This window comes from Nycticebus coucang, chromosome 3 (assembly GCF_027406575.1).
Source record: "Nycticebus coucang isolate mNycCou1 chromosome 3, mNycCou1.pri, whole genome shotgun sequence".
Classification (NCBI taxonomy): domain Eukaryota; kingdom Metazoa; phylum Chordata; class Mammalia; order Primates; family Lorisidae; genus Nycticebus; species Nycticebus coucang.
The window spans coordinates 9,556,973-9,562,640 of record NC_069782.1 but is presented as its reverse complement, the minus strand read 5'-3'; the positions used below and the strand labels follow the sequence as shown (position 1 = coordinate 9,562,640).

General features: G+C 51.3%; 1 pseudogene across 1 annotated transcript; it reads right to left on the bottom strand.

Moving 5' to 3' along the window:
* Positions 1-1,806: 1,806 nt before the first annotated feature.
* Positions 1,807-3,032, bottom strand: LOC128582288 (glyceraldehyde-3-phosphate dehydrogenase-like; annotated as a pseudogene). The gene has a single exon (XR_008379021.1). The product of XR_008379021.1 is annotated as a glyceraldehyde-3-phosphate dehydrogenase-like (transcript).
* Positions 3,033-5,668: the final 2,636 nt, after the last annotated feature.

The following is a 5,668-nucleotide window of genomic DNA, read 5'->3' as shown; positions in this document are numbered from 1 at the left end:
CATCTGAAAAATGGGGGCATAGGAATCTAGGTCTCTAAAGTGGTCTTCTGGCTCTGAGACTAAGAATAAGAAATATGACCATATTTTGTGTGGTCATATTTCCACATAAGCATCCCCTGTGATCAGGGCAGATGCTGGGCTGGGCCCTGAGCTCCAACCTGCTGACTAGAGAGGCAAGAAGAGGGCCCAGGAGCCTGGCCTTCATTAAGCAAGAAACTCTGCTCATCAAAAAGCACAGGATGGGTATTTGAGGTTGCAAGCGAAGCTTGATCAGGCCATATACACGGTGACAGGATCCAGTTTCTCGGCCTGCATTTCTTCATTTCTTTTCTTTTTTTGTTTTTGTTTGTTTGTTTCTCGTGGGTTTTGTTGTTGTTGTTTGTTTGAGACAGTCTCACTCTGCTGCCCTGGGTAGAGTGCTGCCTGGCATCTTCACAGCTCACAGCAACCTCAAACTCTTGGGCTTGAGCAATCCTCTTGCCTCAGCCTCCCCAGTAGCTGGGACTACTGGCACCCACCACAACACCCGGCTGTTTTTTCTATTTTTCGTACAGATGGGGTCTCACTATTGGTCAGGCTGGTCTGAACTCCTGAGCTCAAGGATCCACTGCCTCAGCCTCCCAGAGTGCTGGGATCACAGGCGTGAGCCACCGCGCTCAGCCTCTGCCTGCATTTCTTGACTCTTTTCCTGGGCAGGCTACCCCATGAGGGTCTCAGGATGTCTCCCAGGCAGGTCAGGGTCCACATACAGTGAAGAGAGATAGTCTACCTTCCAGCGAGCTCAAATAAAGATCTTTGCTCTGATTGGTCTGACTTGGGAAATGTGTCCATCCCTGAGCCAATCACAGTGGCCATCGGGAAGAGCTATAGTAATTGGCTTATACCAGTTGGGGCCCAGGGGCGCTGGAGTCACCCAGCCGTGGGTTGGAAGTTATCCGTTCCTGTTAGGAGAGACGAAGGGGATGAACAAAGCCTGTCCTTGGCTTCAGAACTTTCTGGAGATTGTGTACTCTGTCAGCGAGGAAGAGGTTGAGTGGGGGAATCTCCCATCAGGGCAATTTCCAGCCACTAGCACTAGCTGCCCCTCTAGCCTGGCCTGGAGGCCCTGAATGGGGGTAGCCACCGCTGACCCGGAACCCAGGGCTGCCTGGGACATGTGGGCAGCAGTAGACTGATTTAGCTGGGAAATCAGGCAGGAGAGGACTGGGACAGGGAAGTGACCAGACACTTCCTTAACACCAAAAAAGGAATCAGAGAAAGTCAGCTTAGGCACCAGGAGGGATCCGAACATCAGCACCTGACAAAAGGCAAATAACTTCTCCTTTCTCCCCCGAGGCCTCCAGGAGCTCAGCTGTGTAGCCATTATCCCATTGCTCAGATGGGGAAGCCTGAGGCCCTGAAAAGTGAGGTGGAGCAGAGCTAGGTGTAGACCTGACTTCTCAGGATACCCCCTCTTTATGGCTGCTCAGCTGGGTGCGAGGTCCCTTCCCACCCTCAGAGCAAAATGACTGTGGGGCTGCAGTTGCCTTGTTCAAGTTCCCCCACAGCCTGCACTATCCCAAGGCACAGGAGCAGAGAAGACTCAGTCCGGTCCAAGTAGCCCAAGTTCAAATCCTCCCCCTGCCACTCTGGTGTGTATTTGGGTTTGTCAGCATCCTCATTTGCAAAATGAAGAGACTAACATAATATAATACTTCCATCAGAGGTCCCACATTTAAAGCAATCAGGATGCTGTGGCACACACTAACTGCTGTGTTTCTCATATAAGGGAAAGAGTGTTGTTTTTTTTTTTTTCTGAATTCAGGGAACTTTATTGATGTTACATGACAAGGTGGGGCTCCTTAGGCCCCTCCTGTTCTTGAGGGGGTCTGGTGTGGAAACTGTCGAGGGGAGATTCTCAGTGAGGTGGGGGACTGAGTAGGCAGGGGCACCCCAGCAGCTAAGGGCCTTTCTCTTCCTCTCGTGCTCTGGCTGGGGCTTGTGGTCTGGGAGTTCTTACTCCTTGGAGGCCATGTGGGCCATAAGATCCACCACCCTGTTTCTGTAGCCAAATTCATTATCATACCAGGCAATGAGTTTGACAAAGTGGTCGTTGAGAGCAATGCCAGCTGCAGCATCAAAGGTGGAAGAATGGGTGTCACCGTTGAAGTCAGAGGAGACGACCTGGTGCTCGGTGTAACCCAGGATGCCCTTGAGGGGGCCCTCTGCTGCCTGCTTCACTACCTTCTTGATATCATCATATCTGGCAGCCTTCTCTAGACGGCAGGTGAGATCCACGACTGACATGTTGGCAGTGGGTACTCGGAAGGCCGTGCCAGTAAGCTTCCCATTCAGCTCAGGGATGACCTTGCCCACAGCCTTGGCTGCACCAGTTGAGGCAGGGATGATGTTCCGGAGAGCCCCGCGACCATCACGCCACAACTTCCCAAAGGGGCCATCCACAGTCTTCTGGGTGGCAGTGATGGCATGGACTGTGGTCATGAGTCCCTCCATGATGCCGAAGTTGTCATGGATGACCTTAGCCAAGGGGGCTAAGCGGTTGGTGGTGCAGGAGGCATTGCTGACAATGCACAGGCTGTTTTCGTACTTCTCATGGTTCACACCCATCACAAACATGAGGCATCAGCAGAAGGGGCAGAGATGATGACCCTTTTGGCACCCTCCTGTAGGTGAGCCCCAGCCTTCTCCATGGTGGTGAAGACACCGGTGGACTCCACAACATACTCTGCACCTGCCTCACCCCATTTGATTTTGGTGGGATCTCGCTCCTGGAAGATGGTTATGGGATTTCCATTGATGACAACCTTCCCGTTCTCAGCCTTGACTGTGCCATGGAATTTGCCATGGGTGGAATCATACTGGAACATGTAGACCATGTAGTTGAGGTCAATGAAGGGGTCATTGATGGTGACAATATCCACTTTGCCAGAGTTAAAAGCAGCCCTGGTGACCAGGCGCCCAATACGACCAAAACCGTTTATTCCGACCTTCACTTTCACCATGGTGCCTCGGGGATGCGGCTGGTGCTGCACTAGAAGTGGCTGTCTGACGAACGGGAGGACCAGAGAGCTGGGAAAGAGTGTTTTTAAGGCTTAATTACCACACCGCACACAGCAGAAACGCTGTGGTGCTCGTCTGAACCCAGTGCTGTGAGAGGTTCAGGGGAATCTGCAAAGTAAGCGCTGAAAAACAGGGGTGGGGGATGCATTTGTCAAGAGATTAACCAGGGGTGCAGGTATTGGAGTCCTTGCTTTCTGAGAGGAACTCAGGTCCAGCTCCAGTGCTGTCCCTCTGCTCTGCGGAGGCCTAACCACTCTAGGATCTGTTTCCTCACTTGTCCAGGGCCTGGAGTGGTTCTCCTGTGCTCCAGCCTGGGCCCAGCAGGGCTAAGGAGGCTGCAGACAGGGGTCATTGTCCAGCCTGGTTGGACTCAGACCCCACAGCTGCCAACCCATCTGGGGGACAGGGAACTGGGACCAGATTGCTGTGGTGGGGAGGGGACATTTGTCCCCCAGTTGCCCCGGGAGACTCAGATTCTACACTGGGTGCTCTCTCTAGTGTCCTGACGATGACCCCTGAGCATCTCCGACCAGCAGGCCTGGGTGGGGCCTGGAAGGACAAAGCCGCCTTTGGCTGCTGCTGTGGAGCGTGCGTCAGCTCAAGGGCCAGCCAGAGAGACCTGGAAGCCAGCCTTGTCGCCCCCTCCCTGTATCACCATATACATCTTGTTTGTTGTCATGACATGACATGGCAGATGTTTCTTGTCAACTCTGCCGCTGAAGTGTCTCTAGACCCTGGTCTCTTCTGTCCACTCCCACAGCCACTGCCTGGGCCCCTCTCCCCCTGCACCCTCCTCCCCAGTCTCACAGCCAGACTGTCCTACACTCCACAGCCAGAGGGAGCCTTTAGAAATGCAGTTAGAGAGGTGGTGCCTGTAGCTCAAGCGGCTAAGGCGCCAGCCACATACACCAGAGCTGGGGGGTTCGAATCCAGTGTGGGCCTGCCAAACAACAATGACAATTACAACCAAAAAATAGCCGGGCGTTGTGGCGGGCACCTGTAGTCCCAGCTACTTGGGAGGCTGAGGCAAGAGAATCGCTTAAGCCCAGGAGTTGGAGATTGCTGTGAGCTGTGATGTCACTGCACTCTACCCAGGGCAATAGCTTGAGGCTCTGTCTCAAAAAAAAGAAAAAAAAAAAAGAAAAGAAATGCAGTTAGAATCTGACAAAGGACTTACATCCAGAATACATAAAGAACTTCTACAAATCAATAAGGAAAAGAGAGCCAACCAATAGACAAGGGGCAAGAGGTGTTGAGGCTTTTCACAAAAGAGGTTTTTCAAGTGGCTCACAAGTATATAAAACATTATTCATCCAGGGAAGGAGATCCCATTGTACACCCAGCAAAATTAAAAGGATCATAAAAATGTTATGTGATGGAAAAGGCCTGGGAGCAACCAGAACTGTCAGGACACTGCTGCTGGAGGGAATGCAAATTCAGGCAGCCACTTTATTTTTTAAATTTTTAAAATGTTTTTTTTCGAGACAGAGTCTCACTTTGTTACCCTCAGTAGAATGCTGTGGCCTCACAGCTGACAGCAATCTCAAACTCTTGGGTTTAAGCAATTCTCTTGCCTCATCCTCCCAGGTAACTGGGACTACAGGCGCCCATCACAACGCCGGGCTATTTTTAGAGACAGGGTCTTGCTCTGGCTCAGGCTGGTCTCAAACTCCTGAGCTCAGGCAATCTACCTGCCTCAGTCTCCCATAGTGCTAGGATTGCAGGTATGAGCCGCCGTGCCTGGCCTTTGTGCAAGCACTTTGGAACACTGCTTGGCTTTTTCTTTTTTTTTTTTTTTTTGTGGTTTTTGGCCAGGGCTGGGTTTGAACCTGCCACCTCCGGCATATGGGACCAGCGCCCTACTCCTTGAGCCATAGGCGCCACCCTGGCTTTTTCTACTAAAGCTGAACATAGGCTGGGATCAGATGTACATCCCCTACTTGTGGGTATATGTCCAACAGCAGAGCACACACATGTCCACCAAAAAGACACATACACGAACATCCATAGCAGCTTTATGTATACCAGCTAAACCTAGGAATGACTTAAATGTCCACCAGTAGAGCAGAGTAGAAATAAGTGAGAGGAGTGAGGTGCAAGTGCACACAGCCAGAGACAAGCGTACCCGCTGTGCGACTCCACGTATATGAACTTCAAGAAAAGATGAAACTATTCTGAAGTGAGCAAAGTGGTTATTTGGGGGTGTGGAGGAGGAATAATGCAAGAGAGGCTCCAGGGAATATCTTGGGGCCTGGTACCATCCTTCCTCTTGACCTGGGCACTGGTTACACAGCTATGTTTACTGGGTGGGAATTCCTGGAGCTGGACACTTACAATACAAGCACTTCTCTTTAAATATATTACTCTTCAATAAAAAGGTTTGGGCCGGGCACAGTAGCTCAAGCCTGTAATCCTGGCACTCTGGGAGGCTGAGGTGGGAGGATCATTTGAGGCCAGGAGTTCAAGACCAGTCTGGGCAACATAGTGAGACCCTCCTTATCTCTAAAAAAAGAAAGAAAAGAAAAAGAAAGAAACAAAGAGTTTTTAAAAATAACTAATCTGGGCTCAGTGCCTGTAGCACAGTGGTTCTGGTGCTAGCCACATGCAC